General features: G+C 35.5%; 1 long non-coding RNA gene across 4 annotated transcripts; it reads right to left on the bottom strand.

The window, feature by feature from the left end:
- Window positions 1-211: 211 nt before the first annotated feature.
- LOC140618301 (uncharacterized) lies at window positions 212-23,368 on the bottom strand. 4 transcript variants are annotated; one of them, XR_012018494.1, is made up of 6 exons: window positions 21,576-23,368; window positions 16,821-16,967; window positions 15,979-16,056; window positions 2,662-2,884; window positions 1,713-1,804; window positions 212-347 (listed from the first exon to the last, which is right to left on the bottom strand). It is a non-coding gene; the product is annotated as an uncharacterized lncRNA (long non-coding RNA). The 4 variants fall into 4 exon arrangements; XR_012018517.1 differs by having other exon boundaries at window positions 1,713-1,787; XR_012018505.1 differs by lacking the exon at window positions 15,979-16,056.
- Window positions 23,369-25,223: the final 1,855 nt, after the last annotated feature.

Here is a 25,223-nt window from a genome sequence, read left to right as displayed (position 1 = left end):
TCTAACTGTAAACTATCATTTTGTACATTTTTAATGAATAACAATTATGAGATTAATGTGTTAATCTGGGACAGAAAGAAAGCAGGCCATGTGCCTAAAAAAAAAAAAAAAACAGATGACATATCTACAAGTTCTATTTCTCTTTTTTTCCTATGGGTAAACTGGTATCTTTAGCAGGAATAAAAATCAATGAGAGTAGGGGTACCTGGGTGGCTCAGGAGGGTAGGCATCCATCTCGAGCTCAGGTAATGATCAGGGTCCTGGGATTAAGTCCTGTGAGCTCCCTGTTCAGCTGGGAACCTACTTCTCCTCTGCTGCTCACCCTGCTTGTGCTCTCTTGCTTTGTGCTAAATAAATAAATAAAATCTTTTAAAAAAATCAGTGGGAGTATATATCTAAGGTCTCTTTTTTTTCATTTAGCCTAAAGGCATATGGAAAAAGAGAAATTATGATTAGATTTTACTAACCATGAGAGGACCTTTAAAAACTTTAAAGGAAAGTGAAATTTTTATGAGGTCATAGATCTTTCAAAATATTTTCCAAAGTTGTCATCTTTGGTATTGTGCTTCACATTTCGGGAGCTTGGATGCCAATCTGCACCCCAACATCATGGAACTATTTGAAATATTAGATTTCCTTACAATGCCAAACAATGTCTAAAATTTAGGAGGAAATAGCATATCTGGGGGATGCTAGTAAATAAAGCTTATGTTCATGGTCCTCACTGAAGATAGGGCCCTAAAAGATACTATAATATAGACTTCAATTATGTTTCAATTAACAGAATCGTGATCGCTTGCTATTTTATGTAGCACTAACAATACGGAAGCAAAAATTAACTTTGATGGATTGAAAAACATCTTGGTAAGATCACTATTTCCTTGATTACTTAGTTTTATAAAGCCATAAACTAAAAAGTCTTTCAAAAGTGATTAGTACACCTACCTGATTCCAGGCAGGATTATACCTAGATTATTTAGTACATTGGTCAGGGCGGTGGGGGGGGGGGGGATACATAAAATACAACACATCAGTTATGATCACCTCTAGTTCCAAAGATTTTATTGTCGGGAAACACTTTGTATATATCATTATAAGCTTTCTGACCCATACTAACCCCAGAACACTAAAGTCTGGACAATAAGGTTGGTTCTAAGATGAATCATTTTGTACACAATCATCTACAGGCCAAGCTTTTAATAGTAGCACAATAACACTAAAACATTATTTTTATGGCAGAAAAAAATGTAGTATTTATTTCCCCAAAATTTCCACTGCATTTGTTAGTTACATTTTTTCAAGACAGAAAATGAAGCACTTAAGAAGTATAAAGATTTATCGACACAAATAAAGTGAAATATGAGCAATGTGGCCTTGTAAGAGCACTGGTCCAAAGGTTTCCAGATGACTGTGACTAATAAGCCACAATATTTCAGGCAAGTGACTTGGCCTCTCACTTACTATTTTTAAACAGTAAAATTGGGGGGCACCTGGGTGGCTCAGTCAGTTAAGTGTCTGCCTTTGGCTCAGGTCATGATCCCATGGTCCTGGGATAGAGCCCCACATAGGGCTCTCTGCTCAGTGAGGAGCCTGCTTCCCCCTCTCCCTCTTCCACTCTCCCTGCTCGTGCTTGCTTCCTCTCCCTGTAGAGTAAATAAGTAAAATCTTTTTAAAAATCAATTTTAAAAGAAGATAAAAAATAATATACTCACCACTTTTTATGCTTTCATTAAAAAGTTTTATCAAACTTTTTCTTCTACTGAAGGAGGCATCAAAAGCAAAATTTCCTGAGGCCAAGAGAAAACTATTGGAAGAAAACCATTCAAACTAATTCTTACTACACAGAGCTAAAGAAATTGGGATGGCTTAAGATGAAAAGGAAGCATGCTCTATCTACTACTCTTAACATGAAAAGTCATTATGGAGAAGGTGTTAACCAGTCATTCTATACTATAACAAGATGAAAGAATTTTTAAACATTACCAGAAATACTTGTAAAACTTAGCAGGATAGGCCACACTTGGGATTATTGAGAACGTTTCATTATGTGGATAGGTACTGAAACAGTCAGAGAGAGGGCATATATACTGAGGATCTTTAAGAATAGAAAAGATAATTTATCCTAAATGGCTTGGCCTCACCTTTCTAAAACCGGAGTACTTGACAATTGACCTTTGAGATCACTTCAGGCACTTGGATTTTATAGTTTTTTGCAGAAAAGAGAAGGACATTCTTAGACCAACTATGGCTTATAATTTCTTATTTTATTACCCTAATTGTAATTTTAACACATCACTTTTTGCCAAATTAATAAGAATATTTTAGAAGAAGATGAGAAGCTCTGCATTCAATAATGAGTTCAATGCCAATCCAATCACTTCAACCAGGGCAGTTTTGATACAGATTAGCTATGAAACGATCACTTTTCTAACCTAGTTTAATACACACAATGAATACTATTGGCTTTTCATTTCTAAAGGTAAGCATAATTGCACATGTCTGGCCAGATATAATTAAGTCTGAAAAGCTGAAACATTTTAGCCAGTATTCAGAAGAAAAAAATGTAATAGTACATTTCATTATTAAATGTTACATGCCTTATAAAATGCCACAAAAGAGACTTTTCATTTTTAAAAGATTATTGGTTATATTCAAACTGACCTTCTAGACCATTAGGTAGAATTTGTTTCCTTGGAGCACTGAAAGTGATACGGCCCTCATCATTTAACTGCTGATCTCTTGGTTCCCACATATTCCAGAACTAGAATTTGGCCTGCTGAGTTCTGGCAAGCGTTGTGTTGGTATCAAGCAAACTCCCTTCCAAAAAAGTGTTGGATAGCACCACCATAACTCTGAGTTATACTGAAATCCAAATGTGAATTTCCTGGAACACATATGGGAACATGCAGTCAACAGATTTTTGAAACTGCATACCAGCACTTTGCTTTGCCTCTACAAGTGCTTGCCTATCTTGGAAGAAAATCTATTAAAATCTTTTCCAATGGGTTCAGAGAGAAAATATTGAAACTAAAACGGCCACTTCGCTAGTCAGCATCAAAGTTTTCTATCCTAACTTCCATACGAACCTGGATGAATATAAAATGTTTACTCTGTATATGTGAGAGGGCACTATCAGAAATAGCAAAGGATCAGAGGGACATTGACAGAACTGCAATCATCATCATTATCTTCCATGCAAATTTTCTTAAATTCAGCCTTTTTATCCTTCATACTCAGGACAAAGTGGAGTCTTAATACCTAAATTTGCTGTTTTGTGCTTTTGCTCAATAAAAGGTTTTGGTAAAGGCTGTTGTACATTGCATTTTCTTAAACTGATTGAAACATGAATTTCCATATATTTTAAATATTCTTTTCACTTATCCATTTTCTACCACCTTCTACCTCTCATATCCAAAGCAATTCCTTATTCCCTATCCCAAACATGGTCTCCACTCTTCAGATTTCAGGTACTTGAAAAGAAATGACAAAGTTGAGGAAACAATTCAGCTTCTTTCTGATGTGTCATACCAATAATTGAGAAAGTTAGATTAACTCGCAAAATGCTTAGTCTGTTCTCTGTAATTAATCACTGGGTTTCTGATTGGTGCAGAGTGTTTTCTGATCTGGGTTTGCTCAGTTCCTCAGGCAACCCTGGGCTTCTTAAATTATGACAAATTGATTCTAGCACAGGGCCTAATACCTACGTGGAAGAAGGGAGGACAAAGGGAATTAAATATGGAAATACCTTCTCTAAAATCTGATAAATACAGTAGAAATCATACCTCTCCCTAGAATAAAAATTATTTTCAAAATAGGGTCATATATTTTCCTAAATGAAATTCATCATGCATAATCTAAAAAATATAAACAAACTTTTAAGGACAATAGACTGGTATCTAGGACTGATGTTGATGGGGATGAGTCTCAGAGCAAAAATCAGAATTGACAGGCCTCTGTTGAGCAAGCTAGACACATTTACATGAATCCAGGTCAGCTGATATAAAGTGACTATTTTCTGTCACCACACCTAGTCCCAAAGTTCTGGGGGGCTTTTTAATGTGTTTTACTCACAAGATGACCAGCTGATAAAATGCCTCTTGGTCTGAAGTTGTAGGGAAAACTGTTATTTTAGATAAGAGGTTTGAAGCATGCTTAGGTTGTGTAATGGGGAGAGAGACTGTCTCGGGTAGAGCCTATGTGGAATGCACAGCTCAGAGTCAGACAGTCCTATGTACAGGTCTGGGAGATATCAGGCCAGCTCGCCAGATGTTTATTTGAGTAGAGGCAAGGGAACTCCTTGAACAGAGTCCATCCTAATGGGTAAGAGCCAACTGCATAGACTTGACCAAATAAAAACAACTTAGTTGGTCAATGGGTTTGGTAGTAAGTGTGATAGTACAATAAGGAGTCTACTACTGATCAAATTTGTCTCCTCACTCAACCTGATGTATGAGTTTTAGGGATCAAGCCCCTCATTGGGCTCCAGGCCCTCATTGGGCTCCATGCTCAGCGGGGAGTCTGCTTCCAGATGCTCTCTTTCCCTCTCCTCCCTCCATTTCATCCTCATGCACACTCTCTCTAAAATAAATAAATACATATTTTTTTAAAAAAAAGAAACAAATCATTAAAAGTTTTCAAATCTCAGAGAAAAGGTGAGGATCAGGGAACTGGTGAGTAGAAGTAAAAATAAAAGAAAATTTAGGTCGGGGGAAAAAGTGTGTTTATAACATATCATCTACAATACTTTTCCGATAACTGGGCTACTTAGGAGATACTTTACTTGAAAGTGTTAACAATCTTAACCCAGTAGAAGCATTTGTAGCCCTTTCACTGATATCATCTAGCCCAGGGTATGTTTGGAGAAACAACCCCCAAATCTCATACATTTTGTTTAGCTAGGAAAAATCCTTGAAGGATGAGGGAATCTTAGCCATTGCTCTGTTTTATTTCACCACTTCAATTACACATCTTTTTAAAAATGTGATCCAACATTACCAGATTCAGAAAAAAAAAAAAAAAAAACTGGGGTCAGAACATTTGGGAAGTAAAAGAGAAAGTTAGTGTTCAATATGCCAAACTCAGGCCTCAGAGGAGGGTCTTCCTTCTAATCATCCGATGGGCTTGAAGGTTATGTACTTTTAAATCAACAGGTGTTTATCTCATAAAACCCAAATATTATACTATTTTAACAACCTCCTTGGCAGCCCTAAGGATACTTAGGATAAAATAGGAGGAAAAACTCTCCTGTCCCTGGGGCAATGATTTCAGCTGGCTTGACCACGTCTGTGTGCAGGTTTTTTAAGTAGAATAGTGATGAGGAAGATAAAGTGATGGCCTTTCTTGCTTTGTGAAACATTTACTAGATGAAGACATCAACTATACAGATGTCAACATCTGGCCCCTCCCAGCACCCTCTGTTCTGAAGAGAGTTCAAACCCTTTCTAAAGCAAAGAGTATCACCACCCCACAAGGAGCCACAGTGAGGAAATCATAGTTAGATCCGTGTGCAAAACAAAACACTGCCTACTCCAATGTGTTCAATACATATATATTTTTTTAAGATTTTATTTATTTATTTGAGAGAGAAAGACAGCACGAGAGAGTGAGTATGAATGAAGAAGAGAGTGGAGGGCAGAAGGAGAGGGAGATGCACTCAATGGGGAGCCCAACGTGGAGTCTGATCCCAGGATCTCCGGATCATGACCCCAGCTGAAGGCAGATGCTTAACAGACTGAGCCATCCAGTTGCTATGATGTGTGTCTTCTATATTTTATTTGAATGGGCCATTTTTAAGCAGTCTAGTACCGAATTAAAGTTTAAATACACTCTAGGTAGGGAAGCCTGGGTGGCTCAGCAGTTGAGCATCTGCCTTTGGCTCAGGGCATGATCCAAGAGTTCTAAGATCAAGTCCCCCATCAGGCTCCCTGCATGGAGCCTGCTTCTCCCTCTGCCTGTGTCTCTGCCTCTCTCTCTCTCTCTCTCTCTCTCTCTCTGTGTGTCTCTCATGAATAAATAAATAAAATCTTTAAATAAATAAATTATAGGTATAACATCCTTTTCTATACTGAGCACTGGCTCATCTCACTTAAGAGAGTTAAAAAATGCCAAATTAGGTTTTACTTATTATTATTATTATTATTATTATTATTATTATTATTTTTAGTAATCTCTCTACCCAGTGTGGGGCTTGAACTCACAACCCCGAGTCACATGCTTTACTGACTGAGCCAGCCAGGTGCCCTTGTAAATATAAATTTAATATGCACTGCACACCTGATATGGTCAAGATACTGTGCTAATAAATCAAGGATGGGAGAGGTACAGGGAGGAATAAGATGTGGCCTCTGCATGAAATAGCTCACAATCTATTCCAGATACAGATACAAAGTCATTAACCCTAAAACCAGGCATTCAGTGATAAGTGAGATGACAGTAGCCACAGAATATGGTAAGAGAATAGACAATTGAGCTGACCTTAGAATTCAAGGATAAGTTTTCCCTTTGGATGGAAGGATATTGCAGGCAGAAAGGTAAGCATAGACCAAATCATGGAGACATGAAGAAAATGTATCAAAATTAAAATGTTTCTTGTTCTCCTTGGCCAGACAAGCTTGGGGGATCAGTGAAGGGATATTTTCAGGATTGTTTTTTCTCCACATACTCTGGGGAATTCTTAGATCCCAGTAGAAGTTGTCTGACATGCAATAAAGCCACAAAGGAAGAAATATAAGTGACTAATAAATATATTTTAAATTCAACCTAACTGGATAGCAAAGAAACGCAATATTTATGTCTCACTTATCAATAATATAAATATTAACAATACTCTGATTTGGCAAGAATGTGCAGGAAATGGACAATTTTTTTGTATTTCTTCGGATATATCCTAAAGAAATCATCAATAGCCTACAGGGAAATATATTAACAAAGAGATTCACCAGGATATCATTTAGTAGTAATGAAAAGATTGGGAAAAAATCAAATGTCCAACAATAAGAAAGAGGTTAAATAAATTAGTATACAAATAAAATATAAAATATGACACAGTCATTAAATATACTGAAGAATATTTGATGAGAAGGACTTACGTGCATGATTTATGTTAACGAAAAAATTATGTCTACACATACAGAGACAGAAAACTATGTGAATGCATACAAAAATAGTGGCGTCTTACATCAGTGGTAGATATGATAGTGATTTTTGTTTTCTTTTTCTGCTCGTCCACATTTTCTAAAATTTCTAAAATGAATAAGCAATGATTTTATATCAAGAAAAATTATTTACCCATCTGTGCAAAAAAAGCAGAAATACAGTTGTCAGTTCCTGTATTAGAAAAAGAGCAAGGTACCTTATGGTAGTGAGCACAATTTTCCTTCTGCCAGTGTAAGGAAACACTAGAAGAAGGAGGGGGAGGGGGTTACACTCTCTTTTAATGAATAATAATCATTTATCATAGTGTGAAGTTATTGCTCTCTCTCATTTTCCAATTGCTTCGCTCAGCCACACACACAGAATCTGCCCCCCGACACAGAATTGAAGAGACAACTTCCAGTACTGGAAGGTGTAGTACTCCTCTCCAGTACTGCCTCCCACTAGGCCATTCTGTTAGGGATCTAAGGAAACATCCTAACTCTTTGAAGTTGCTAGATATGTCTGTATTTATACCATGGCAAAATACACAGAGTCGTGTTCAACCAAATTAGGGAAAATATTCGATTCCACGACATTATTTTAAAATATATTCAAACTCTCTGCATTTTTCCTCAGCATTTAACAAACCCTGTAGTTTATTGATTACAGAGGAGGTACGGTCTCTTTCAGTGGGCTTTGGACTTAGTTAGGAAGTAAATGTCAAGACACACATGTGTCATTATGTAGGTATGTGAGGAAGTGAATTTAACTTCTTTAATCAAGGCCTTGTGGCAAATAGTATAGAAATATTGCTTGGTTTTAGAGTTGATTTTCCTGAAGAATCTTAGCAGTTCTCTTGAAATTAAAAACATTCATTTTACTAGTTCGGAGCACTTGGTAACTTTGTTAGGAAAAAAGTGAGATACTGCCAATATAGTTTACTTAAAAAGTTCTGTGTCCTTCCTTTCCTTAACATGATAGGGGATTATAAACAAAAAGCATAGTTTTCTTTTTGACTTTCGATAGTGAAAATATAAAGATAGTTTCATGAAAAATAAAGCTTGTAGATTTCACCAAAAAAAAGGCCATACATCATATGTACAGTCAGTACTGCTCTAACCTAGATTCATATTCCTAAAAATCCTCACAATGCAAAATTGTTGAACAAAAACAGGGCTCATGGGGGAAATGAGCATATTAGTGACACATTACTCAAAAACCTTGTTAGTTACACATTTTTAAAAATATTGAAATCACTTATATGACTTCCATGCATGCAATCCCAATCAAAATCCCAGAAAGATTTTTCTGGGTATCTGTAAACTGGTTCTAAAGTTTATATGGAGAGGGAGAACAACAAAATTGGAGGACAGATACCACCTGCTTTCTAAACTTACTATAAAGCTACAGTAATCAAGACTGTGGTATTGGTGAAAGAATAGACAATTAGATCACTGGAACAGAATTGAAAAACCAGATATAAACCTCCATATGTATAGTCAACTGATTTTTTTAAGGATTTTATTTATTTATTTGAGAGAGAGACACACACAGAGATAGTAACAGAGATAGTGAGAGACAGCATGAGCAAGGAGGAGAGGGAGAAGCAGGCTCCCCACTGAGCAGGGAGCACAAAATGGAGCTTGATCCAAGGACCCCAGGATCATGACCTGAGCCAAAGGCAGAAAGGCACCCTCAAGTGATTTTTTTAAATGAGTAGAAGCAATGCAATGCAGCAAAAATAGTCTCTTCAAGGGCCACCTGTGTGGTTGAGTATCTGCCTTTGGCTCAGAGTGTGATCCTGGGGTCCTAGGATCAAGTCCCACATCGGGCTCCCCGTAGGGAGTCTGCTTCTCTCTCTGCCTATGTCTCTGCCTCTCTCTGTGTGTCTTTCATGATTTCATTTATTTAAATTAAAATCTTTTTAAAAAATAGTCTCTTCAACAAATGATACTGGAACAACTGGGTGTACACATGCAAGAAAATGAAACTAGACACAGAGTTTAGCCCCTCCACAAAAATTAACTGAAAATGGATCATAGACCTAAATGTAAAATACAAAACTATATAATTCCTAGATGATAACAGAAAACCTAGATGACCTTGGGTTTGATGATACCTTTTTAAATACGAAATCAAAAACACAATCCAAAAAAGAAATCATTGATAAGCTGGGCCTCATTAAAATTAAAAACTTCTGGGGGCGCCTGGGTGGCTCAGGGGGCTAAGCATCTACCTTTAGCTTAAGTCATAACCTTGGGTTCCTGGGATCGAGCCCTGCATCAGTCTCCCTGCTCAGTAGAGAGCCTGCCTCTCCCTCTGCCTCTCCCTCTGTTTGTGTGCTCTCTCTCTCTCTGTATCAGATAAATAAAAATCTCTTTAAAAAAATTAAAAACTTCTGCTCTGTGAAAGACAATATCAAGAATTAGAAGGCGAGCCACAGACTGGAAGAAAATATTTGCAAAAGATAAATCTGATAAAGGACTTGGCCAAAATATACAAAGAATTTTTTAAATTCAGCAGTAATAAAACAACTGGATTTTAAAATGGGCTAAAGACTTCAATAGACATCTCATCAAAGAAGATATACAGACAAAAAATGAGCATTTAAAAGGAAGCTCCACATGGTATGTTATCAGTGAAATGAAAATTGAAACAATGAGATATCATTATAAACCTATTAAAATGGCCCAAATCTGGAACACTGACAATATCAGATGCCATCAAGGAGTACAATAACAGGAACTCTCATTCATTGCTAGTGGGAACACAAAATGGCACAGTCTCTTTGGGAGACAGTTTGGTTGTTTCTTGCAAAACTAAACATACTCTTACCATACGATCTGGCAATCACACTCCTTGGTATTTACCCAAAGGAGTTGAAAACTTATGTCCATACAAAAACATGCACACAGATGTTTAGAGGAGCTTTATTAATAATTGCCAAATCTTGAGAGTAACTAGGATATCTTTCAAGAGGTGAGAGGATAAATAAAATGTGGTACCTCCAGACAATGTAATATTATTTAACGCTAAAAAGAAATGAGCTATTGGGCAGCCCGGGTGGCTCAGTGGTTTAGCGCCACCTTCAGCCCAGGGCATGATCTTGGAGACACAGGATCGAGACCCACGTCGGGCTCCTTGTGTGGAGCCTGCTTCTCCCTCTGCCTGTCTCTCTGTGTGTGTGTGTGTGTGTGTGTGTGTGTGTGTGTGTGTGTGTCTCATGAATAAATAAGTAAAATCTTAAAAAAAAAAAAGAAATGAGCTATCAAGTCATGAAAAGACAAGGAGGAAACTTAAATGCATATTACTAATTGAAAGAAGCTAATCCAAGAAGGATCAATACTGTATGATTCCAACTATATGACATTCTGGAAAAGAAAAAACTAGATACAACAAAAAAGATCAGTTTTGGTTGCAGGGAAAGATGAATAGATTGAGCACGGAGGATTTTATGGCAGTAAAAATAGTAGAATATTATAATGATGGGTATATGTTCTCTACATTTGTCCAAACCCATTGAATGTGCAACACCAAGAGTATTGCACATTGAATGTGCAACACCAAGAGTAAACCCTTAGGTAAACCACGGACATTTGCTGATTATAATGTGTCAGTGTAGGTTCATAGTTGGTCAAAAATGTACCATTTTGGTGAGTAATGTTACTAATGGGGGAAGACACTAAGTGCAGAGGCAGTGGGTATATGGGAAATTTCCATACTATCCTCAATTTTCTTGGAATTAAATTACTCTAAAAAAATTAAGTCATTGAAAAAATAGAATCCTAATAAAAATGTAGCATTTCTTAAATGATCAAAAATATATAATATTACAACAAATATGGTATTTTACTCTGAAAAAAAAGTCCTGAAGCTTTCTTGTAGATGCGGGCATCTGAACGGTTGTAGCTTGTGAGATACTGTGTGGTAATGGTATTAAAATTATCCTGAATTGGACAACTTTAAGTTATAACACTAGATGTAGATGAATGTGACTCATAACACACACAGTAAACTGAGATAGCTGGTAGGTGTTTGAAGTGTCCACATGTGTGCACTTTGTGTATTCCTATATGGTTTTGTTGATACCATGTGATTTTTTGCATCCAAATAGTGTTTTTTGCAGACAGAAGTGTACATTAGTAAATGCACATTCACATTATGCTCAAATTGTTCCCTAATACATCAAGCATTTTAGAACAAATTCACACTCTCAAATGCTTTCTCTGCATCTAATGAGAGGATCATATGGTTCTTGGTTTTTCTCTTACTGATATGATGAATCACACTGATTGTTTTATGAGTGTTGAACCAGCCTTGTGTCCCAGGGGTAAATCCTACTTGGTCATGGTGAATAATTTTCTTAATGTACTGTTGGATCCTATTGGCCAGTATCTTGTTGAGAATTTTTGCATCCATGTTCATCAGGGATATTGGTCTGTAATTCTCCTTTTTGGTTGGGTCTTTGTCTGGTTTTGGAATTGAGGTGATGCTGGCCTCATAGAATGAATTTGGAAGTACTCCATCTCTTTCTATCTTTCCAAACAGCTTTAGGAGAATAGGTATGGTTTCTTCTTTAAACGTTTGATAAAATTCCCCTGGGAAGCCATCTGGCCCTGGACTCTTGTGTCTTGGGAGGTTTTTGATGACTGCTTCAATTTCCTCCCTGGTTATTGGCCTGTTCAGGTTTTCTATTTCTTCCTGTTCCAGTTTTGGTAGTTTGTGGCTTTCCAGGAATGCGTCCATTTCTTCTAGATTGCCTAATTTATTGGCGTATAGCTGTTCATAATATGTTTTTAAAATCATTTGTATTTCCTTGGTGTTGGTAGTGATCTCTCCTTTCTCATTCATGATTTTATTAATTTGAGTCTTCTCTCTCTTCTTTTTAATAAGGCTGGCTAATGGTTTATCTATTTTATTAATTCTTTCAAAGAACCAACTCCTGGTTCTGTTGATCTGTTCCACAGTTTTTCTGGTCTTGATTTCGTTGAGTTCTGCTTGAATCTTTATTAATTCTCATCTTCTCCTGGGTATAGGATCTATCTGCTGTTTTTTCTCTAGCTCCTTTATGTGTAAGTTTAGCTTTTGTATTTGAGTTCTTTCCAGTTTTTGAATGGATGCTTGTATTGCGATGTATTTCCCCCTTAGGACTGCTTTTGCTGCATCCCAAAGATTTTGAATGGTTGTATCTTCATTCTCATTAGTTTCCATGAATCTTTTTAATTCTTCCTTAATTTCCTGGTTGACCCTTTCATCTTTTAGCAGGATGGTCCTTAACCTCCATGTGTTTGAGGTCTTCCAAACTTCTTGTTGTGATTTAGTTCTAATTTCAAGGCATTATGGTCTGAGAATATGCAGGGGACGATCCCAATCTTTTGGTATCGGTTCAGACCAAATTCACACTCTCAAAACAAAGACATTTGCTCATGGTTAGTAACCTTGTGTGACAGACACTGGGTTGATTCAACTACTGTAAAATTCCAACCTTATTTTTGCTTACCTATAGTATAGAGGGTGAAAAAAATTAAAATGCAATTGAAGCTATAAGATGCCATGTGACACAGTTCTTGTTAATTACATCAAGCAGTAAGACAGTCTGATCAATGAGGCATAAACACTTGGGCATAAATTAATCCTTAGTATAAATGAGCATAATGCCCCATTTGATGATTATGTCAGACAGCAGCTCTTACTAAAATCCTCCTCTCCTACGATATCCCAGTAGGCCAAATCACTGGTACTGCCCACAGATGACAGTACAGAATGCTGATGATTAGCTCTATAGTCAGAAAATATGCATTAAAATAAATCTGGTTGCAAATGATGTGATTTGTATATGAATACTCACAGAAGCTTTATCCATAAGTCAAATGTGGAAACAATCCAAATGTCCATCAACAGGTGAGTAGGTAAACAAATTATGGTTTACCCAAACAACAGAGGACTATTCACTATTCAATTTAATTAATATCCTTTTAATTGAATATTCCTATTCAATTAAAAGGAAAGGAATATGATTTTTGGAATACCTCAGATAAATCTTGGGAGCATGATTCTGAGTGAAAGAAATCAGATACAAAATATTTCATATTACATTAGTCCATTTATATGAAATTCTAGGAAACACAGTCTCCTCTGGAGAGATAAACTAGATCAGTACCTGCCTGGGGCCTGGGAAGAAAGTGAATATGGGCTTAAAAGGGGCAAAGGAGAACTTTTTTAGTTAATGGAAATGTTCTATATTTTTATTTGATAGAGGTTACATGATTGCATCCTTTTAAAAACTCACCAAACTATACATCTAAAATGTGTGCTATTAATTGCAAGAAAATGATACCTCATTAAAGTTGATTTTTAAAAATATCAAACTAGCCAAACTAGTTAATATTTTTGAGACTCTTTGGCCAACAATTCAAGCTCTGATTCTCATGATCTTGATGTTCAGGATATCCAGTATTGCCAGAAAGGCAGAAATTATAGATTATGTTCATATAAAGTTATTACAGCTCACCTTATGATTTTGAGTGTTTCTCTCCTAATTTTAGACATTATCTAACTTCAGTTCAACATGTCAAAGTACTACAAAGAACTCATTAATATATTCAGTCACTCCCAACAGGTTTAAGCTGCCTTTCTTTGACAATCTCCCAAAAAACCTCTAAATGACCCAAGACCTGGAGACTTCATTTTTTGGAAAAGAAAAATGCTTTAAAATTATGTTCAAAAGGATCTTGTCATATATTTTTTTACCTCTTGCAAGTTCTAGTGTATCAATTTTTATTTATGTCTCCCTGCTAAAAAAGAAAACATAAGGAATTATATAAAGTATTCTCCTATTGGGAGATTTAAAAGTGAGAATTTAAAAAAAAAAAAAAGTGAGAATTTTTAGGAGTCCTCCAAAAACAAAATAATTTTCAGGAGGTTGTAGTACCCACCAAAGTCCTGGGACCAAATTGACAACCTCAGGAAAGAAGAGCTTCCATCCAAGACTCACTAAATAATACTCAAGTGACCACAAACACAGATCATCAAATTTGCTTGCTTTTTCCCACCACCATTTTCCTACTTTGTCACTTATTCTTCCCTTTTTGCTAGCTTAAATTTCTGAGTTGTTAACAGAACTAACATGTAACTATGATATCTGTAAGAGATTAACATGTAACTATGATATTTATAGAGCCTCTTTATCTAATGCTGATTTTTGCATCCTTAGCCACTCCTTGGTGGCATATTTTACCAAAATCATCAACAAATTGTAGCCAGGTAATGAACTCATACTAAGGACTGACTAAAGATATAGATTTATTCATGTATTATAAGAAACTGGTATTAAAGGAAGCTGGATGGCACTCCTTTAGTACTAATTCCTTGTAATACATCAGAAAATCTCCTGGGAATTTGTACTAAGTGACATTGTAGAGGAAAAATACCACAACAGTAAAAGGAGAAGGAGAATAGGGGGAAGAAGAAGAGGAAGAAGTAGAAATCTAAAACTCTCTTTCATGCTATACCTTGATATGAAGGAGCTTCTTCACCAATTAAATTTGAGGATTTTTTTTTTACTTTGGTAACCAAAGTCTCACAGAAATAAGACTAGGAAATAACTAAGGAATATTGGGTGCATATGTGGTGGCTATCTCACTTTCACAGACCTTACAAATAAGGATCACTACTTAGACTCAACATCAAGCTCTTTTGCTTTACATCTACTTGATAATCTCTATACTAAAAAAGGGATTGTCTGGTACAGTACTATTTTTATTATGTGGTAATAAAACATTACACTACTCTTTGAAAATTTCACAAGGGTATTTTGGTTAAAAAGGGATCATGGTCTTTAATGACCAGTGATATAAAATATCCAGCCAAAAGCCTATCGGCTACTGCTCTTCAGTAAGATAAGGATTTGTTGTATCAATAAACTGATGACTTCAGGATTAAGCTCATTTCAGCTCTTGGGTCTTCTCAGGAAAGAGAAAGACAGAGAAAAGAAAGGAAAAGAGAAAACGGAGAAAGAGAACTTTGGAAAATTTAACTGTAGAAGGGAAAAAAATTATGTCTGGATTGGAATCCAAAAAATGTCACCCCTGAAGAGGAATTTGGACTGTTCTCTTCTGTCCCATACCTCTCATTTTTATTCACTATGGAAGACTCCAAGAATGAGGAGAATCCCACATGCGATTAGAATTGCAGGACACCTATACAATATTTATAAGTCATAAAACCTTTTGCCCAAGTTGTTCATGAAGTCGAACAAGCAGTAATTCAAAATACAGCCCTGTTAAATGTAATACTGATGACTCAAGGGTCAACATATATTGTCATATCCCTACAAATCTCTCTGGGATCTTTAATATAACTAAACAGACCCAGGAAATAAATAAAGAAAATATTAAATTAAGCATTTTTTTCCATTCCCCTATATCAAGTGCTGTGTGGTCCATAGGGATTGGGAATGAGATGTGTTCTCTTCATGTAATCAGAGTTCTAGGATCCTGGCTTAAAAGAGGCCTACAACCCTAATGATCTTTCTCTAAGTATTTGCTTTTGTTACAGAGTTCAAATAAACTTTAGAGTCATAAATATTGCTGTATAGCCACCATCCAGTCAAGTGATTCAACAAAATAATAGGAAAATGACTCCTCCAAAATGCAATACATAAGCCAACACCTCAAACAGTATTACAGATCTGGATCAGCCATGTCTCCAGATGGCAGTGGTCTATATCTTCCAGCTCAAGTTGAAAAATTACCACAAAGTGAGGAACTAAGAATTGAGTCTACCTGTGTGGTCTTAGTTCCCATCCCACAAATTATTTATGTTCTCATAGGTACAGACACTCACGTGTCCTAGTAAATCCTTCAAACATGTTTTGGGATTGTAGGAAAGGATCCAATACTTGTTCTATGAAGCTCTAAGTACCTAGGTCAAGAGGGAAAAAATGAGAGGTAATCTGGTATACTATACTAGCTAAATAAAAAGTCTAAGTCGTCCAAAACATTATATAGACTTTTAGAGCCACATATTCAAACATGTCATGATTGACTCAGCCCCTTGCTCTTCAAAAATTATTAATTAAATGAAACTCAATTTATCTCTGTGAGGTCCTCAAGATGAATCTCACAAAATAGAGTATTTTGAAAGGACATCAGACGTTGGAGAATATTTTTCATAGCCTTTCACTGAAAGTTTTTGAGACTGAATAGATGTTGGTAGACTAACAATCTAGGTTCTGCATATTATTCACCATGCTATAAAAAGTTTAAAAAAACATAAAGTCCAAAGGAATTTTCTCACTATGTAATTTCTTCCAAAAGTTAAACAAAAACTTTGATGTAATCTTTTATAGAACCTAATTTATTAGTTATTCAAGGTTAACAACTTTTAAATACATTTTAATAATATTTCTTCAAGGCCATAAAAAATACATTTGTCTTTTACTGATACCAACATTTTATCAGTATTCGCCATGTTTCATTACTTGGAAATTGCTATATTCCTAAAAGATAATATTTCACGTTACACAACACCACCACCCACCACTCATCCATCCTCCACCATTATAGACATTTTCCTATTGTTTACCTTTTATTTCAAGCAAAAACTATGTAAAACAAAGATGACTTTGATATGGTTTTCTTATTAAAATTATCTAGAACACATGGACGTGGATCTTAGTGTCTTACCTGAACGTCGTTCTACAGGACATTTAACAACACTTTTGTGTCTAGCTGCTCATTTCTGCACTCAAGAAGGATTCTATGAAGTGTCACCATGGGCACCAGCATGGCGCTTTTGATCAGGAATCAATTTTTTCCATATACTTTCCATTTCTGTAGAGAATGGAATAAAAGTAGAAGGGTGGGAGAATCAGTTTCAAAAACAAAAAAGATTGTTAAGACAACAACTACATTACAATGACTCATTTTCCATTATTTTCAGCTTAGAATTTCCAGCCTAGAAAGATCTTTATATACTTAAAAATGTACTTAGAGATGAAAGAAATTTCTATAGCCACTAGATGTCATTGTGATGTCATTCAAATATTGATAGACAACATACTCTGATAAACTTAAAAAGAAAGATTCATATTTTTTTCTGAAGAAAACATGAAATGTTGTCATTATCTTGAAAATAGTGACAAAACCATCAGGGAAAAGCTAAAGGTCCTATTATCTGCTGAAAAGAATTCTCCAAACCTTGGGAAAACAATTAATGGTTTATTTGACATCATTCTTGTTTTATTACTTCAGGAGATGCTGTTCATTCTACATGTATGTTTTAATTCTGAAATTTTCAGCTGCTACTGCTATTACTTTCCTGACTTTAAATGGAAGGAAAAATGGATGTGTGAAAGTTGAAGGTAAATTCAAGTGAAGAAGAAAAGGGAGAAAGATAAAGAGGTTCTTATCTCATAGTCTCTATGAGTTACAGTGAAGACAGGGTACATTTTTTAAAAGTGAAGGAAGAAATGGTGTATAACTGATTAACAAAGAGAGGTGAAGGTTTGATGTATCTTCTGTAGGTAATAGAAGAGGATTATGGACTATGTTACATGTAATACGCTTCCTAAAATTCATATGCTGAAGCCCTAACCCCTAGTGTGACTGTATTTGGAGATGGGGTCTTTGGAGAGGTAAATAAGGATAAATGAGGTTATATGGGTGGGGCCCTAACCCATTAGGACTAGTGTCCTTACAAGAAGATGGAGAAACAACCAAGGACATGTGTGCACAGAGAAAAGAGCATATAAGGACACAGTGAGGAGGTGGCCATCAGCAAACCAAGGAGAGAGATCTCAAGAGAAACCAAATTTGCCAACACCTTGATCTTGGATTTCTAGTCTTCAGACTGTGAGAAAACAAATTTCTATTGTTTAAGCCGCCCAGTTTGGTATTTTGGTACAGTAGCCCCAGAAGACTAATACAAAGAGGTATATAATTAGGTGAAAATAGAATGATTACCTGTGGAGTTAACATTAGAAAACATAATTTTCAATAATACTATGGCAGATAATGAAGTGACCTCAATATGTATTCTCCTCTTCCTCACTAGGAAATGTGATTTCATTCAGAGCAGCAGTGTGCTGGTTAAAGCATATGCTGGATACATATTGTTGGATTCATACATACATAGGTACAGACACTTTTTTCTGGTACTTCCTTTCTTTTCTCCTGCCTGTTCTTTGGATGTGAGGCTGAAGATGACACACTGCTTTTGGCCTTGAAGAAATCATGAGATTACTATGGGAATTAAAACCAAATGATAAGGAGAGCAGGACAGAAAGGAGTTCAGAATACTAATGGCATAGCAGAACTATTGTATCAGCCCTGGACTGTCAACCTCTGGATTTATTACTCTTATTAAAAGAATAATTGTCTTATTTGGTTAAGCCATTGTACTTGAGTTTCTGTGCCATGCACTCAACTGCAATCTTTGACTGACAGTGATGCCAACTTTGATGCCAACAGATTTACCCAAGACTGAAATTTTAGTAGGCATTATATTGTAGGAAGACTAAGAATAAATATGTTGAATTAATTGACCAGAGACAAGTAGAAGTTCAATCTAAATTATGTAGTATACAGAAATAGAAGGGAAAGTGTATAAGGAAGGCCTAGTTTAATTGGGAAAATTTAAAGGAAAAAGGAGGTCTTTAAAAAGATGGGGAATGGATGTGGAGCAAATAAGTAAATGAAATGACCAGAAAAACAAAAGTGTGATCAGAATGATATATTGGAGTTTAAGATTTTATAATGGATTTTACTCATACTATAATGGAAATCACTCATATGTGTAATTTAAGAAACAAAACAAATGAACAATGGAGGAAAAGGGAGCGATAAATAAAAAAAACAGACTCATAAATACAGAGAGCAAACTGGTGGTTGCCAGTTTGTGGGAAAGGATCCAAATAGAAGGGAAAGTGTATAAGGAAGGCCTAGTTTAATTGGGAAAATTAAAAAGAAATATGGGTGAAATAGAAACTAATATAAAACACTGTACATTAATTATAATTGAACTTGAAAAAAAAATATTTCACAATGAAATAGTTCCAGAGAGCAACAATTTTCATGATATGGCCATTAGTAAGAGTGGTCAAAGTGAAGAAATTAAAGATAGCATTGAGATCAAGGAGAGTGTCATCCACATAGACAATGATGATAGGCAGGAAATATGGCAGGATATGAGATAAAAAGGAAGATTACAAGCTTTATGCTGAAAGGTTTAATGAAATCTGTAAATGTTATCAATAGATGACAATGTGGAAAGTAGAGAGCAGTATAGCTAGATTATATAAATTTCAAGAACATAAACTTTTATGGGATGACAGAGCAACAAGCAGCTAAGAATACATATTTTCTTCCCAATCTCTCAGTATTTGGAAGTAGATTCCACTTCCCTCCCCAATTCTCTTTTAAACATATATCCACTAAATGTTTATTATATAAATAAAGAATGATTACTATCTCAATCCTAATTGCATTCAATCCCCTGCCAAGAAGCCCTCTGGATACTTGGAAGCAGCTAATGATAAATTCCTAATTTCCCATTTTCTTAAGAAACAGAGCAGTCGGCCATTTTAGAAAGGTTTAAGACTGGAAAAAAAAAAATGCACCTGGGCTTCAGCGATGGTGATGTGTCCCTACTGTAATGGAATTTTCATCAATTAAACATATTTACCATTTTAGGACCTATTTGACTGGATGTTCTTTCCTTCAAGTGGAAATAATCATACTTCCCAGTTAGGCCTTGAAGTGAAACCTTCCTTCAATGCTTCTTCCTAATGAGGAACTAGATTTCCAGTGTCACTATTTCTAACGTCAATCTCTTTCTTCTCAACTGACTCTTCAATGAATCTTTGTAAATGATTTGGTCTTGCTTTTGCAACTCTACCACAATCAACAGTTTTTATTTTCATTCGCTAATGCTATATTGTTTACCTAACACATCCTTTTAACTCTAATTATATAAAGCTTATTTTCAGTAACTATCATTTCTCCCTTGAAATGTGGTGAAAGTACCAGACGTAAAGGCACATATCTCTTTGCTTACCCTACTTTATGGAACCCTACATAATCTGCTTTTACCTACCTCTCCCATGTCTACTCATAGCACTTTCCGAGTAGGTAACTACAGCTCAGCACACTGACCTTTAGTTTCCTTAGCAGCCACACTTGTTTCTAATTTATTTTACCTGGAGTGCTCTACCCACCTTATCCTCCCAGGTTTGGTTCCTCCTTATTATGAGGACCTTAATGGAAATATCCCTGTTCAGAGACTTTCCTGACCACCTAAACAAGCAAGTCACCACTCTTTATAGTACCATGTAGCTCTTTGCATCTCATTTATCACCACCTGTGGTAGGTGGAATAATGGCCCTTCAAAGAAGTCAACATCCTCATCCCCATATCTGTGAACATGTTACCTTACAAGGCAAGTGAGTCTTTACATGTGATTAAGTGAAGAATCTTGAGATGGGGAGACTAGCCTGGACTAAACAGTTGGGCCCAATAAAATCACAAGGATCCTACCAGAAAGAAGCAGAAGGTTTAGGGTCAGAGAAAGGAGACATTATGATAAGAGTAGAAGTTTACATTGTGAAGATGGAGAAGGTGTCACAGGTCAAAGAATGAAGATAGGTAGGAGCTGGGTACTCTCCTAGTTACCCCAGAGGAAACAAAACTCAGCTGATACCGTGATCTCAGCCCAATGAAATCCGTTTCAGATTTCAATGAAATCCATTTCAGATTTCTGACTTACACAACTACAAGACAGTAAGTTTGTGCTATTTTAAGTCACTAGGTTTAAGGTAATTTCTTATACTGGCACTAGAAAAACTAATACCCTATATGACATTTTTCTTGTTTTATTCATTTATTTTTTAACACCTGTCTTCCTTTAAAACTCTATAACAAGAGCCTTGGTTTTTCTTTTGTTTTGTTGTTTTTTTTTTTCCAAGATTTTATTTATTGAATTGAGACAGAGAGAGAGAAAGCACACCAGGGTGATGGGCAGAGGGAGATGGAGAAGCAGATTCCCCCCTAAGCAGGGAGCCAGATGCTGGAATTAATCCTAGGACACTGAGATCATGACCTGAGCCAGGGGCAGACACTTAACCCACCGAGCCATCCAGGTGCCCCAAGAGCTTTGTTTTTTATATTTATTCCACATCTGAGAGCAGTGCCTAGAACGTAGGAAGCACTCATTAAAATTGAATTGAGTGAATAATTGCTTTTTGGTACATGAAATTTGTATTTTGTCTACCAAAAACTTTTATTCTTTCTCTAGACACAAAAATTTTATGCTTTCTAACTGTGAAAGGGAAAAAAATGTTTGGCAGAGATAAAAATCCATTAGCCATTCTAATCTGAATATTGGAGGACTGATACCTAAGAGTTTCCTATGTTAAGAATATGTTCCTTTTCATTCTGACTCACCTTCCTTATAAAAAGAATGTCATCTTGCCTTGGTATTTGTAACCCTTTGCCATGCATGTGCTGTTGGTTTTTAATCCGAGTCTCCAGATCTCCATGTAATCTATTAACCAAAGAATTGACATAATTACTTTTAGAGCTATGGAGTGTGGTGGAACTGCCATCAATTTATCCAGGGTTTATTTAGGATTGAAAAGTTCTTTTGCTACAGATGATTATTATAAGGATGTATCTGTATGTGAAAACTTCTGGAAATACTGATTTTAAAAGATTTTAACATTTGTAAGTTTCAGCATCTATGTAAAGGGATAATTTCGCTTCTACGTTTAGACTAAGAGACTTATAGACTAATGTACCATTTATGAACTTTCATGAGAGGGATTCATTAGACCATGTCAAAAACATTTCCAAGTTTTCTTACCCATTTACATAATTTCCCCTGGATCATATGTATCCAGAGCTTGGGCTGATGGGTTAGAGTTAAGAGGCTGATTTGGAGTGGACTCCAACTTTAAAGGTTATCTTTTTCCAACTAGATTTTTACCAGTTCTGTTCTCATAGATTCCTCTTATTTCTAATCAAAATCTTATTGTCAGTAACTGACCTCAGTCTTGTCTATATGCAATGTTTATAACCTTCAAAATCCTGGTCAAGGAAGGATTACAAAGAAACAAAAAAACTAGCCTTAATTAGACTGTGAATGAGATATTAAAATGGAACATAAAAAACGCTTTTCAGGAACTTATCAACCTTAAATATTATTAGAAACTTTATTCTGTTCCAAAAGCCTCAGTATAATCAATTCCTTTGGAAGTCTTTGGACTTAACCATAGGATCAATAGCAACAACATACTTGGAGGACATAATCATAAGTTATAACTGTATTTAAAAAGAAATAAGATTGTGAAACACAAATTTCAATCAATGACTATCAATACTAATTCTGATTTATCATCTCTATTATTTCAAATTTTGTAAACTCATCTATGGCCAGGATCCAGTTATTTTTCCTTTTTTTCCTACTTCTTATAGTTCAACTAAATACAAATCATAAATAAAAAACAAAGAGAAGATATTTTGCACCAGATTTTCCCAAAATCTGTTCAAATTCATTAACTCCAATAACTCCTGTAAGCCCAGGGCATAGTCATCCTGTATCAGTCCCATGTAGCACCTCTTTTGGTTCCTATTGACTCAGATAAGTACTTCAAACAGCATCTGCCACCCACCCTCTCCTAACCTTTTACTCTCATGATTCCTCCAATCTTCATCACTCTGGCTTCATATAAGGATGTTTTCCCTCTTTCATACTCACTGAACCTATGAACTAAGCCTGGCTCCTCTCTCTCTCTCTCTCTCTCTCTCTGTCTCTCGTTAATACTAGCTATATCTCAATAAAGCATTTACCAAAACAAACAAAAACACAGTACTAGTGTATAGATCATTGTTTTCTTCTCAGGTTGCAAATTTCAAGAACTCAGCAGGCTAATGCTACAGCTGATTTGTCTGGATAATCCCAAGAGATGTTCCCCTTCAAATCTCCCCGCAATCAATTTTCACTGTGAAGTTGATTCATTTATTTCAAAGAATGGTCAACTAATGACTTAAACTATCACAGTCATTCTCTTATGATTGAGAAACTTCCTGGCACATTATTTGATAACTTTTACATTCAAAATGCTTTCAAATCATACAGAGGGATTTTTCACTTGCAAGTGGATGTGATAAATTGGATTGGTTTTAAAAGAAAGTAAAGTGGGAAAGAGTGGAGTATACATAGGTTTTGCTGGAATTTATTCTGGATTTCCAGATAGTGGTAAGAACTAAAAGTGTCTGAAAGAAATCTTTAGCTTTTTTGGATACAATACAGACAAAAAAAAAAAAAATACTGCAGGCAGTTAACTACTTACCTTCTGTTACATTTTTTAATGGATTTATTGAGATATAATTCATATACCATAAAATTTAACCATTTAAAGTGTAACAATGTGTCTTATTTTTTAGTACATACAGAATTGTACAATCATCACCACAATCAATTTTAGAACATTTTCATCACTCCAAAAAGAAACCCTATGCTCATTAACAATCACTTCCTATTTCCTCCCAGCCACTCACCCCTCCTCCAAGCCGTGGCAAGCACCAATCTCGTTTCTGGCCCTCTACATTTGCCTATTCTGGAAATTTCATACAAGTGATATCCATTCAATATGCAAGGACCTTCATGACCAGCTACTTTAACTAAGAATAATGTTTTCAAGTCTCATTCGTGTTATAGCATGTATCATTACTTCATTCCTTTTCTTAGAAGTAAAAAAACTTTACATTTTTATAGGGATTTTAGTCTCATAAAAAAACTGAGTGGAAAGTACAGTGAGTTCTCATATAGTGTCTCTCATTCCCAGCACACAATTTTCCCTATTATTAACAACTTGTGTTAGTGTGGCACATTTGTTAAAATTGATAAATCATTTTAATACATTTTTATTAACTAAAGTTCATAAATTACACTAGGGTTCACATTTTGTATTGTACATTCTATGGGTCTTGACAGATGTATAATGACATATATCCACCATTCCATTATAATATAGAATAGTTTCATTGCCCTAAAAATTCCACACTATACTAGTTCATTCTTTCTTCTCACAAGCCTCTGACAAACACTGATATTTTTATTTTTATTTATTTTTATTAGATTTATCTTTTACTGGAAAAGATAAAACTATTTAGCTGAAAATACTCCATGGTATAAGGATATTTTCTTTTAGTATGACATACTGCATTTTATTAATTCATCAGTTGTTGTATGGACATTTATGTTTCCAATTTTGGCTATTATAAATAATACCACTATGAACAGTCATGTATAAGTATTGTTTGAACATATACTTCTATTTATCTTGACCAAAATGATGGTCACATGACAACTCTTTAATATTTCCAAAAACTAGTAATTTTTCAAAGTAAATGTACCATTTTACATTCCCATCAACAATATATGAGAGCATTACTTTCCTCACATCCTCCCCAATTCTTGACATTATCTTTTTTATTTTAGTCATCTTAATGGGTATAAAGTGTTATTCCATTTACTCTTCATTTGCATTTCCCCAGGGGCTAACATGTTGAGCATCTTTTCATAGCTTCTAGGTCATTTTTGTATCTTCTTTACAGAAATGTCAATTCAGATCCTTTGCCCACTGTTTACTTGGGCTATTCATCTTTATATTATTAAATTGTAGGTGTTCTTTATACATTCTTGATAAAAGCCCATTTCAGATATATGATTTGCAAATATTTTTTTCCCATTCTGAAGGTTGTCCTTTCACTTTCTTGATGGTGTCTCTTGAGGCATAAATATTTTTATTTTGATGATGTCCAGTTCATCTATTTTTTAAAGATTTATTTATTTATTTATTTATTTATTTATTTATTTATTTATTTTAGAGAGAAAGAGAGAGAGCACAAGTGGGAGAGGGAGAATCTCAAGCCGACTCCTCACTGAGCATGGAGCCTGAAGCGGGACTTGATCCCAAAACCCTGAGATCATGACCTGAGCTACAATCAGGAATGAGATGTTTAACTGGCCGTGCCACTCAGGTGCCCTTCATTCTTTTTTTTTTTAATTGGTTGTGCTTTTGGTAGTTA

The sequence above is a fragment of the Canis lupus genome, chromosome 1, assembly GCF_048164855.1.
Source record: "Canis lupus baileyi chromosome 1, mCanLup2.hap1, whole genome shotgun sequence".
NCBI classification, from domain to species: domain Eukaryota; kingdom Metazoa; phylum Chordata; class Mammalia; order Carnivora; family Canidae; genus Canis; species Canis lupus.
Note: the sequence above shows the minus strand (reverse complement) of the source record. Positions and strands in the feature narration are given on the sequence as shown.